The sequence below is a fragment of the Papaver somniferum genome, chromosome 1 (assembly GCF_003573695.1).
Source record: "Papaver somniferum cultivar HN1 chromosome 1, ASM357369v1, whole genome shotgun sequence".
NCBI lineage: Eukaryota > Viridiplantae > Streptophyta > Magnoliopsida > Ranunculales > Papaveraceae > Papaver > Papaver somniferum.
In genome coordinates this window covers 114,898,076-114,912,012 of record NC_039358.1, presented here as the reverse complement: position 1 = coordinate 114,912,012, position 13,937 = coordinate 114,898,076, and the positions used below count along the sequence as shown (strand labels likewise).

Here is a 13,937-nt window from a genome sequence, read left to right as displayed (position 1 = left end):
TAGTAATTAGGTTACCCCTTATCCAAAAGCGAGAGTTCGAATAACACTTGTCCTCCGGGTGCCAAAATCAACTTTTCGAGCCGAATTTTCCAAAAATGTTTATTTCCTAAAAATACATAAAAACACAATATTAGTACAAAAATAGAGTTCCAAAAATACAGACATTGAGGACAAAGTAGACACAAAAATGTGTTTATCAGATTGCAACCGAGAGATTAATCTCCCAATGTGGTCGCCAATTGTTTATGGGTAAAAACTGTTTCTGCTGGTTTTGGTAAGTTTGGGTGTGTGGATGAGAAACAAATCTAAACTTAAAACAAATGCACTGCACGGGAGTACTTTAGATTCGAGAGATCAATCTGTACAATCCTGTCCTAAACCAATAAATGGTCGTTCCAGTCTTGGTTCGGTGACAAAGTGAAGGAGAAGGGTTGGTCTTAAGGAGGGAAGCGAAGAAGGTGTTGAGACCAGCATGGTTAATTCTGAAGGTGTGGCTATTTTATGACTTGTATAAGAATTTGGAACTGGATTGTAGAATGAAATCTATCAGTTCTTTGGTGTTTTTCTGGATACTGTGTTGTTCTAACCAAAACTTGTTGTTTGGTCGAAAATAGGTAAAACCTATTTATACAAGTCATATTGAACGCGCCCTGATCTCGTAGAAAGTGGGAGTGATTGAGTAATGGAGAAGTGGGATTATGTGTAAATGCCAGAGACCACGTTCCCACCATGGAGGAAACTGGTCAGTTTACACCCACTACTTATTATCGCCACTAACTACCTTTCTGACACTTTCTTATAATGGGCGTGTTGCACGCCGCATGTTGTAAACCGCCAGAACAATACCCTGATGAGCATCCCCCAGTTTGTGACATGTTTGATGTCTCGAGTGTTTTCACGGAAAAAATGTAGCAAGTTGCTATGTGTGGCAAGTCAAAGTCAGGAGACTTGCCACAGGAGAATAACACGTGATGCTATTTGGCTTGTCTTAGTTGGTCGCCCAAAACTTGCCACAGGCATGTCAATTCTGTGGCGAATTCGGACGGCAGAGATCGTAACTCATGAGAAAGGATGGCCATTGATTATGTCCACATTCTATTGGCGCCTGATGATAACACAGTGGCGTCATTGGCACATGCCAGTGGCATAGTGGCGCCTGGCGTAGCCATGACAGCTATTTTGGCATATTGGTTTTAGACCCAAATATGGCTCTGGCAACATTGGTCCTGTTGCTATATCAAACTTAAGTCCTTAGGATAATTACTTGACTTAGTTGGCGTGGCAACTTTAGATAAATTAGGGTTTGGCATATCGAAACCCTAATTAGCGTACGTCATGGCCGCGGCACGGTGGCGCTTTATGTAATCGGTGCCATGACCACAACAAAGGAACTGTGGAAGGCCATAATATGGGAATAACCACAAGGCGCAAGGATGACCATGGGTGATTATAGAATGGCGCCATTTTTAGGGTTTGGAGGGTCCCACATGGCTCGTGGCATGTTGTAGGGCCAAAGTAGCGTAATTGGACCACGACTGGAAATTAGGGTTTCGACTAATGCCACTAAGGCAGAGCCGTTTAGAATACCCTAATTGGAATATGTTATGGCGTTTGTCCACGAACAAGGGGTGGGTTAGCACGTCGGCGTGCTATTTATGGCATGTTGACACGATTGTCATGTTATTGCGGAAAAGTGGCACGTTTGGCATGTTTGGCATGTTCGGCATGCTACTACAGCAAAGTGGCACATTTGGCATGTTTGGCATACCAATTAGTATATTGGCACGGCATGGCATGTTTGGCATGCTACTAGCACGCCGGAGCAGAATGACACGTTTGGCATGCACGTTCGGCATGCCAATTAGCATGTTGGCGCGGCTTTTGGGAAGCCAATTTGGCATCTGGCGCAACTTTTCCTCTTTTAATACTGTGGCAGGTTTAAAGCGACCTGATTGGTCAATTAAAAAGAGGGGCCGACCAAGCACGAGTGTGGCCACACTTCTAGTGTGAATGTGGCGGATTTAAAGCGACCTGATTGGTCGATGGGAAATAGGGACGACAAGTATGGGCCCAGCCAAAACTCATGTGCGTGTGGCGGGTTTAAGGCGACCTGATTGGTCGACAGAAAATAGGTTTCGGTTGAGCAACATGGGGTGTGGCCACTTGCAAGTGGCGACGGCTGGCCAATGGAATAGCCACACCTTCCTTTGTTGCTGCTCCTATTCCGCGACTCCTTTTATTCCTTGTTTTCTGATTTTAGGTAAGATTTTGCACCTACTAATCCATGGCGGATTAACTACCTAGTACGCCTAGCCTTAATTTCGACAGGCAAGGTCTAATATACTGCGCAGGGCGCAAAACCATAATTTTTGCAAATTAACCATGGTAATATCTGAATCTTGTGAATTATCACAAAATTGATTGAATTCTATGTGTTGACACAGAGTTCTTTAAGTTCATTGCCAGAGAGCAGTATGCTTTCCGATTAAATACTTTATGCAAGGACCTTAACCTTCATATTTGAAAATTCGTGCTACTCTGCTACGAGTGAACACAAATTGTCATGTCATATCAACATTAAAGGTTCAGCCGGGAACATAGCATAGAAAGCATTCAGAGAAACTTATATTAACTGAATAACACAAGCAAGGTGCCAAAATTTACAGAATATATGGGATTGTTGCTACATGCACCATTCTGGATAAATTTCATGAGAAAATATTGAGTTGATCAATAAATGCGCCAGTGAAGAGGTTGAACACTCGTCACTTTTACATGGCTCTGTATTTTTGCAGAGTGATGGCCTATTAAATGCAAGGTTTTACAATCTTAACCATGAACTAAAAACCACCATCAACACATAGCTGACATTAAGGGTATATGTCCCACTGTTAGTATGCATCAGATCTATTTATAGAGTCACACCAAACCTTATGGTAGATGCAACGTAGAATGAAGCCTAATATGAAAGAAATGGTTCGAACCGAGGTTCTTAAGTTGTTAGATGCAGACATTATCTACCCCATTTCAGACAGTAAGTGGGTCAGCTCCGTTCAGGTTGTTCCCAAGAAATCCGGTATTACTGTAGTCCATAATGATAATAATAAATTAATCACAACCCGAGTGACCACGGGTTGGTGTGTTTGTATTGACTATAGGAAATGGAACAAGGTCACTAAGAATCACTTTCCCCTTCCGTCATCGACCAAATGCTAAAGCGATTTTCAGGTCATAGTCACTATTGCTTTTTAGATGGATACTCTGGTTATAATCAGATTTTTATTACCCTAGAAGACGAAGAGAAACCCACTTTTACTTGTCCCTTTGGTACCTTTGTGCATAGACGCATGCCTTTCGGGCTATGTAATGCCCTGCGACTTTTCAGCATTGTACGATGATCATATTTTCTTAAATGGTAGAACGGATTTTAGAGGTATTTATGAATGATTTTTCAGTGTTTGGTTCGTCTTTCGATGAGTGCTTGCATCATTTGTCATTAGTATTGACTAGGTGTAAGGAAAAGAATCTAGTGCTTAATTGGGATAAATGTCATTTCATGGTTCGTTCAGGAATTATTTTAGGGCATATCGTATCTTCTAAGGGTATAGAGGTAGATAAAACCAAAGTTGACCTTATTAAAACTTTACATGTCCTAAAAATCGTAAGAGATATTAGGTCATTCTTAGGGCATGCAGGTTTTTATCGTCTATTCATTAAGGATTTTAGCTTGATTTCTAGACCTCTTTGCAATTTGCTTAGAAAAGATGTTAAGTTTTTCATTGATGATGCTTGTTTAGAGGCTTTTGAGAAGTTTAAGACTTTACTCACTACCGCCCCCATAGTCCAGGCACCCAGCTGGAACCTACCCTTTGAGATCATGTGATGCTTCAGATTATGTTATTGGTGTTATGCTAGGTCAGCGAGAAAACAAATTACTTCATGTGATTTACTATGCTAGCAAAACTCTGAATGATGCCCAGTGGAACTATACCACTACAGAGAAGGAACCGTTAGCATTGTGTTTGTCTTAGACAAGTTTAGACCCTATCTCTTAGGTTCTAAGGTCATAATCTTCACTGATCATGCTGCTTTGAAGTATCTTGTTTCCAAGAAGGATATTAAATCTAGATTGATTAGATGGATCCTCTTGTTGCAGGAATTTTCCATAGACATTAGAGACAAAAAAGGTGCACAAAATATAGTAGCAGACCACTTGTCTAGGATTATTGTGGATACCCATGATGATTCTCCTCCTGTTAGGGATAATTTTCCTGATGAAAAACTGTTCATAGTTACCCAAACACCTTGGTATGCAAATATAGTGAACTATCTTGGTACTGGTTGAATGCCCCAACATTGGGGTAAACAAGATCGTTCTAGGTTTTTATCCGAGATTAAGCACTTCTTTTGGGATGATCCTTATTTGTTTAAGTATTGTCCAGACCAGATTATTAGGAGATGTATACCTGAGAGTGACTAGTACAGTATTATTTCCTTTTGTCATGATCCTGCTTGTGGGGGTCACTTTAGTGCTAAGAAGACTGCTGCTAAGATAGTGCAGTGTGGATTCTATTGACCTTCGTTGTTTAAATATTCCCACAGTTACTGTGTTACTTGTGAACGTTTCCAGAAATTATGAACCATTTCCCGTAGGAACATGATGCCCTTGAACCCTATTTTAGTTGTTGAGGTCTTTGATGTGTGGGGTATTGATTTTATGGGTTTGTTTCCTAATTCTTTTGGTAACCTATACATCCTTGTCGATGTAGACTATGCCTCTAAGTGGAGTGAGGAGGTTGCGTGTAAAACCAATGACTATAGGGTTGTGATTGAGTTCTTGAAGGATAATATACTTACACGTTTTTTGGTACACCGGGAGCTATAATTAGTGATGGAGGGTCGCACTTTCGTAATGGACATTTTAGGCTTTTGATGAAGAAATATGGTATTACACATAAGGTAGCTACCCCGTATCATCCACAGACTAGTGGTCAAGTAGAGGTTTCTAATAGGGAGATAAAATGTATATTATAGAAAACAGTTAATCCTAATCGGAAAGACTGGTCGTCGAGGCTTACTGAAGCCTTATGGGCTTATCGTATTGCGTTTAAGACCCCCATTGGAATGTCACCTTATCGACTTGTATATGGAAAGGCATGTTACTTACCCGTTGAGTTAGAACATAATGCATATTGGGCTGTCAAACAGCTAGACTTTTCACTTGAAAAGGCTCAATGGGTTGGAAGAGATTCGTAGAGATGCATACGATAGTGCTAAGAAGTACAAGAACAAAATGAAGCTTGTGCATGATAGAAATATGTTAAGAAAGTCATTTTCTCCAGGTCAAAAAGTTCTTCTATATGACATTCGTTTGCATCTATTCCTCGGGAAGTTACGTTCGTGGTAAAGATTGAGGACTAGGTATGGAAAGATGGATTCAAATTAGAGTTTATTCATAGAAATTATTTCATGATAAATGTAACCATATATGTTGGTCCAAACAATATTGAACTATACTTATCTTGCTTTTACACTTCTACTTACGACGCCTTAGAATTGAACAATAAACTTTTATAAAAGAAATGTGTAATAATATGACTTTACCATGGATCATAATAGGGTGCTTTAATGCAATTATTTACAGTAATGAGAGACACAGTTATTCTATTAGTCCTACCAACTCTCATTATTATATCATAAATAAGAAAATAGAACCACTATTTAGCAATCTATTTACTGGTACTCCCTTTTTAGCAATCTATTTACTTGTTCTAATCACATACAACCACTAAAACAAGTTAGAACTAGGCTTAATAGGGCTCTTTGTCATGATGAGCGGTTTAATATTTTCCCAGCAGCCTTAGTTACTAACCAGATTCCTTCATAATCTGACCATCCTCCCACTTTGCTTCAAAATGATAATTTTTCTTTGTGAAAGTGAGGATGAAGGTGTCCCCATATGATGTTTAACTGTCATTGAGATTGTTTCATGTTCTTTTTATCTCCTTTTATAAATATTTTTTTCTTTGTTACAACTTTTTCTTTCTCAAAATAAAAACCCAACAATGAGCTTATCAAACAAGACCTTTGGCTAAGTCTTATTGAGGAGGGAAAGGATGACTTGAACAATGCTGCCACATAAAATAGAGGAAACGATAAAGTGTTGTAATGGAGGAGGAAAAATTAATATAAGCGAGATTTCATCTCTCACTTGAGAAAAAATAAATAAATATCATTCCTCGTTTTTAGTAATTTTAAAATTCATAAAATGATCTCGCCATTATATTGATATAAACCTAATGGCGAGATCATTTTTAGTTATTAATAACTACTGTATAGTTATTGATAACTACTCTCAAAGCAGCCCTATATCTTACTCAGTTCCTCGTAGCGTCAAAAAGTTCATTGGGAACTACTGTATTAATTATCGGTGATTCTAAACAGACAACGAAATAAACCACACAAAAACCGAATGCTAAAAAGTTCTCACATTTTTTTCATGGGTCCCGTAAGCCTCGTGGAGGACAGCAGGGGCCGGGTATATGTGAGAGCTTTATTGCGTTTTTTCTTTTGCACGGTTTATTTCATTGTCTGTTAAGAATTTTTGATCGGTTTTGCTACATCCACTACGAAGTGGTGCACCGAGAGGGATTCAATGGCAGAAAGGTCACCCTCTCTGTATTGGGATAGGGATAAGGCATAAGTGGGCCCCATCCCCTCTCACACGGGACATCCACTTCGTAGTGGATAAATCATTTTCGATTTTTGATTAATTATAGCAAGGACTTTTTTTTTTTCTGAAAAGATTATAGCAGAGACATCCTTTTTTTTTAAAAGATTATAGCAGGGACATTGATGAAAGAAAGTCAATGGTTTGTACTTTGTAATTCCATCCTAAACACGTAGCACATTCTCAACCTTCCATAGCTTTCTGCGCGTGAGATTGACAATCATTGCATTTCTTACAAAACCCAATCTCAGCTCCATTTTCTAATTCTAGTTTTCTCGCTCTTACTAATGGAAGGAAACAGTGAAGAAGTAGCTCACGAATTTCTACCATTATATAGGATCTACAAAGATGGCAGAGTTGAAAGGTTAATGGGAACAGAAGTTGTTCCTCCATCCATTGAAGATCCAAAAACTGGCGTTTCATCGAAAGATGTTGTGATTATACCTGAAACGGGCGTATCAGCAATACTTCATGTTCCAAAACTCACTCAGAACAAGAAACTTCCTCTTCTTGTTTACTTTCACGGAGGATGATTTTGCATTGAAACAACATTTTCTCCAACTTATCATAATTATCTAAACGATGTTGTTTCACAAGCAAATATTGTTGTTGTTTCTGTTGATTACAGAAGAGCACCCGAACACTATGTTCCGATCGCTTTCGACGATTCATGGGAAGCGTTAAACTGGGTTCTCTCTCACTCTAAAGGGGGAGGTAGTGAGAGATGGTTAAGCGATAATGCGGATTTTGATCAAGTCTTCTTGGCTGGTGATAGTGCTGGTTCTACTATTGCACATAATATGGAAATTCGAGCCGGAACTAACCCTGAACAAATTCACGGGGTGAAGATTTTTGGTGTTGCTATGGCGCACCCTTATTTCTGTAGTAGTGGGGAACCAATTTTGGAAGACAAGTGTTACATCGGTTCAAAGGAAGGACCAGAAAAATTATGGTATAGTGTTTGTCCATCAACAACCGGGCGTAACGATCCGCTTATCAACCCAACAACTGAAACGAATCTCGCAAGGTTGGGCTGTGATCGAGTTTTGGTGTTTGTAGCGGAGAAAGTTGTTTTGAAAGACATGGGATGTGTTTATTTTGAGACATTAAAGAATTGTGGATGGGGTAGAGTTGTGGAGATTATGGAGTCACAAGGAGAAAATCATGTGTTCCACTTGACTAATCCTAGCTGTGAGAATGCTGTGAATTTGATGAAACGATTCGTTTCATTTCTGAACATCAATTCAATCCAATCTATTTGTTAACTTTTATTTATGTTTTTCAATAAATGTTGTCAATTTGGCAATTGCTAGTATAATGTAGTTATCTTTGTTCGGATCGTACTGTAGCTTCGATCCCCTGTTTTGGATCTATTCGGCATGTTTGTTTGTAATGGATCGAGTTTTCTTAAGTATTTGAGAATGAAATTGGTTCACCGGTTATTTAAGGGTGTGGTAGCTTAGTAGCCAGGAACGTGTGAACAGTCATCACGAATCACAGTGAGAACCACGAATTTGCGTTCCTCAGTAAAAACCGTGATGGGAACGCGTTGCTGGCAAGAAGGAAACGCACTTTTAACATGGGAGGAGTGTATATCTTAAAATATCCACAATTTCTGGCTACTGAATCTGGCTAAATATCCTACTAACTGTATATTATCTTCACATCTTTGTCTAGTATATCTAGTTCCTATATTCTAGGATATCTAGCTAGCTTATCTCAGAATCCTATAAAATAGATGTAATGGTCTGTATATAACAGATACTTTTGGCTAATAAATATTCTATCTTCCCCTACATGGGAGTCTACACCACTTCCAAACCAGGTGTGAGTCTACACCACTTCCAACCCCAGGTTCACACGATACACAAGCACTAAATCGGATTTAGAAAGTTGTAAATAATGAGAAGAGACAAAAGAAGTGAATGAACGAGAGCTATATTGTAGGATACTAGTAGTAGAAAGTTGATGCTTCATTAAGATTTTCTAAATATTGTAGGTTGTTGTCTTGGTCCTGATTATAAATTTGGAGAACTAGTAGTATAACTAAAGCTAATTTACGTTCCCGACTCGTTCCTCGATTTTTATTTTTTGAAAATTTTACGATTTCCGTTTCCGTCCTCGCTCTCGTTCCCGACCCCGTTCCCGCTCCTGGCTACTGAGTGTGGTAGTAGCTGAATTCTTCTCAGTCATACAGTGGAAAATGTCAAGGAAGCAGAATAAACTATTGGCGATTGACCCACCGACGTTTTGATGGATCCCTGTTTTCAAGCTTGGTTTCTCCAAGGCCAATGAGTACATCTCTTCCAGAATTGTCATCTAAAGTCCTCACATTCAGAAGAGCTGGTTCTTGTGGGATGGGACTCATGGGAGTATCTCCCACACAATTATGTAAAACTGAACACATATGGAGCATCTAATTTTCATTTTTGTGGTTTTGCAGCATTGGGAGTTGTCAGAGATGATCAAGGACAATTGTTGGTTGCCTTGGAAACAATTGTTGGGATACCGAAGGGTGTATGTCGAGAGTGACTCCACTTATGTTATCAATATGTGTGAAGGAATGACTAGTATCCCTTGGTTTTTTGCTAATGTTTTGGTTAATGTTAATTTTTGGTATCTCAGTTTGACCATGTAATGTTTGTACAAAAGTATAGGGAAGATAATGAAGCTGCTGATATACTTGCAAAGGCATCGTTATATAATGAGTTGTTGCTTAATCCTTCTGATTTTTTTGATTACTGTGTGTTACACAGGAGGTTGCTAGGGGAATGGCTTTTCACCAGTCTGTAAAGCCCACTTAGTTGGGTAGTGCATCCAGATTACCGAAACAAAAACTCTTGTTCGAGTTTGAAAATATAATCTTGTCTTAGTTTCTCACACTTGGTTTACACCAAGTGATTATGTAGTTAAGTATCATAAATAGTACGTTGCAGTCTCAGTCTTGTATCGAATCTCTTACCAATAATGCACAACTAAAAATTTATCATAGTATCATAGGGGAAGAAACCCACCTTCATTGGTTCGTCTTCCGCCAACCATCACCACCAATCTCATCTTGTACTCATTTATTCATCACCACAACTCAATTTTACTTCTCAAACCCTAAAAACATCTTCTGAAAAAAGTATTTTTTTTTTGTCATTATCCCCGATTTCTTTGATTTCTTTACGATCAATTTTGAAATTCATTTTGGAGTATATTCACTCTTCCGCTGCTACTACTGGTCGGATCTCCTTGTTTCATGCAACATTTACATCATCTCCATCTAGTGAAAATTTGGAAATCGTCTCAATGATTCAACAAAGATTCTCTTCATTAGAGGTAATCTTTGATTCATATAACAACTTCAAATTAGTTCACTTCTGGATTCACAATAGTATTTTCCATTTTATGTTTCTTGCACAATCACTTCTCTACATTGAATTGCTTCTGCGATCCCTAGAAATCATCAGTATTACACATTTAATTACCTTGTTATCAAATTTTTACAGAAATTCTTTCTGTGAAAATTAGGAAAGTTTTAACAAATTTTAACACCTTCAAATTTGTGCAATTATCATCGTTGAAATCAAACCACAACTTTCAATTTCCGAATTTATAGTATTATCTTCACTTTTTGTGATCTTCATTTTCGAAATCACATATTTTACCAACACTACATCTTCACATCTATTGTTCTTAAATGGTCTACTATCTTTCAATATTATCTTTTGTATTGTACACTTAGTGCTTGCAATGCAGTTAAATGTCTTGCTTGATTCTATGGTTTCTGGAAGGAGTTGTCTACATGTGAATTTGCTTTCTTCGTTCTAACCAGTTCTACTATGGGTTTTCAAGTTTGAGGGGGATGCTCATCTTCTTCTACAATCTAAGACGCTAAGATGTCCATATTCTCATTTCATTTTGAGTTCCGATGTATTGCTTGAGGGGGAGTACTCTACCTTTACCTTTCTTCTGCCATTATAGAAAAATAACTTTTCATTACTTCTTAATACCTAATTTTTACCCATCTCCTAAAACTTTTAAAATTTGATTACAAAATAACATCACTTTTAACTTTTAATCAACACAGAATTATAACTTTGAAGAGGTATTTTTACTATCTCGATACTAAAACTTTGAAGAGGTATTTCAATTATCTCATACTAAAACTTTGAAGAGGTATTTTAACTATCTCATACTACAAAATTTTGTAGAGAAATTTCAACTTTCTCATACCTGTTACCACCATATCTTCTCAGTATCTCAGCCATTACAACACTTCAACCGTTATGTCATTGTTTTCTACAACTTAAACTACTTCATCCTATCAATATATATTTTTTTTGATTCCTGCTCATATTATTCAACTGGCCTTGGTTTAAAATCTCGTACTTTAAGAGGTGTTTTCAGTTACAAACTTGGTGATACACTCCTTGGTGCTTTTGGTCAACAACCTATGCAGTGTTTTCAAGCTACTAGCTTGAGGGGGAAGTGTTTATTGTTATTTCTTCGCAGTTGAAATGTGTATCTTTCATGTAATTTCTCCAAGCGCCTCCACCAGGAATAACATCATCTATCGTGTTTGATAAGGTTTGACGTAGTCTGCTTCCTTCAAAATTACACCTTGAAGATTCCCAAGATGTCAGGATTCCACGTCGAACAACAACAATAATCTTAGTATAATTATAATTGTTGTTAGATTTAGATATTGTGTTTTATCCACTTTAGTTTGTAACACTTGTATTTGTTTCTATTCATGTCTTCTTTTGCGTGTCAATCTAATATTCACTCATGTAATCAGCTTGAGGGGAGTATTAGAGTTAGAAAATATAATCTCATCTTTGTTTCTCGCACTTGGTTTACACCAAGTTCTTATGTCGCTAAATAGTATAAATAGTTTATTGCAATACTAGTCTTGTATCAGATTTCTTACCAATAATACAGAATGTATGAATCTTTCACTCTAAATGTTAGATGAAAAAAACTATATCTTGATTTATAGTCTACTAAAGTTAGTCTCAGACTAGGATTAGAGCATGATAGTTGAGTATCAGTATTCAGTTAATGACCATTGAAGATTGAAGAACAACAGAGAATCTGCGGAAGCTTCATCAACAAACGTATGTAAAGACTGATTATCCTATTTACTCATTATTTCTACCATTTTAGCTAGTGAGATAATGTCATATGGCTTTAGTGTAACTGATGAATTGAAAAAAGAATTTTTTAGCTTAATCTTGTACTTGACTAATCTCGAAATATAAATTTAACCATTGGATGTTCATAGGCCTCATCGCTTTGGAGGTTAAGGACAAGATCATGTTCGAAAAACTATCATTGTGAAAGAAGCACCTAAGAACATCAAGTATTCCTAATGGTTGCAAACTGAATTTCCTAGTACGCAAAATGATTTTTTTTTTAATTCACAAATTGTGCATAAACTTGATGTTCGTCAATCCAAATTTGATCATTGTTCACAAAATGATTTTATCAGTTCGCGAATTGTGCACTTCAAACATCTCATGTACACAAAGTGAGTTTTCAGTCTGTAAACTGACATGTTCTTGGGTATTACCGGAATCGATATTGCTTGATGGTTCACGACCTTACTTGGTCCTTTGTGAGCTAACCCATGTGCATGGGTTTTATATAGATAAATACGCACATATTTTTCTTTGTAACTCATGAAAATTTCTCACATGCTTACATGGTATCCATTCTTCATAATCAATCTATATTAAGAAGTTAATAAAGTTTTCTTGGGATCAAAGTAATTCGTAAACATAGAAACTAGTTCACGAACTTGTTTGTCCTTAAGAAATTATTGCTCGAACTTTAAGCAATCTATCCTAATTCATTATTATAGACGAGGGAGGATCCACTCACATGGTTACACTTTTGATAACGTTTTTCCTAATAAAATCTAAACCGTAATGAATTTGAAGTTAATATTTTGTATATATGTTCCTCTTACAAATATTTATATACCCACCAAAAATGAGCACGTCCGAAATACCAAACCTCACTATCTATCGATCTTAATTCAACGGTTGAAAATCCATTAATTTTCAACGGCTAATTTTTTAACTTAGTAGATGGAAGTGTTGTACATCTCGGAGTGTGCTCATTTTTAATACGAACATAAATCTTTATAAGAGGAACATATCCCCAAATATCATTTTCAAATCCGTCACTGTCCAATTATTAAAAAAAAAATCACTCAAAACGTGGGATAATGTAAATATAAGAGTGCGAATGGATCCTCCCTTATTATAGATAGAGTACTCTCTCAACCTAGAATCTCAATCTTGGCATGTTGTGTCCTAGTTACGGTTAGAGTCTTGACATATTAAATTAGTTGTTGGAATTCATTTTTTTCCGAGGAGTAATTTAAATGATCATTGTAATTGGGATTGTTTCATGCTCTTTTGATCTCCCATTGTAAATTGTTTTTCTTCTTCAAAAGTAAAATTGGACAACGAGCTTAGGAGCACCAGACACCTATTAAATGCATCTCTTAACACTACAAAATAAGTAGCTTTTAGGGACAGGCTGTTTTTTCAAAACCGTTTCTAAAGAGGGTTATTTGGGACGCTCATGGAGTACTCGTCCCTATTAGTGATCAAATTTTTAAATTAAGGCAATAATATGACCGTCCCTAAAAGAAATGACGACCAAATAGTATTAGTGACGGTGGAACAGGGGACGGTCAAAAAAATGTCACTAATATCTTCTTAGGACGGATTTGGGCCTTTTGGGACGTTTTTTAGCCGTCCCAAAAAGCCTTTTGTTTTGTAGTGTAAAGTACGTCGAATGCATTCTGATCAAAATGGTCGAAAGAGCTTAAATTGATATTTCAATATGCATATGTGGATACAGGTGTATCCCTTTCAATAAAATGTTAAAATTGTAATGCTGATATTCACCGGCAGAATTCAAACGCCATTGTTTTCTTTCTCCTTATCTACCCAAGAGATCGAGATCGACATAGAAAGGTTGGTAGTAATCACCCACCATAGCACTAGTCATAATGCTATAATAATTATTCTCAAAACAGCCCTATTTTTACTCCGGTTTCTTGTAATATATCTCGATCTGTCAAACGGTTAATTTGGAACTACTCTATTGATTATATAGTGGAGGGTGTGTCATGAAAATGACCAGAAAATAAATAGCTTATGCAATTCCATCCTAAACACGTAGCGCATTAACAACCGTCCAT

At 37.2% G+C, this 13,937-nt stretch overlaps 1 pseudogene; it reads left to right on the top strand.

Moving 5' to 3' along the window:
- The first annotated feature begins 7,017 nt into the window (after positions 1 to 7,017).
- Positions 7,018 to 7,995, top strand: LOC113349524 (annotated as a pseudogene).
- Positions 7,996 to 13,937: the final 5,942 nt, after the last annotated feature.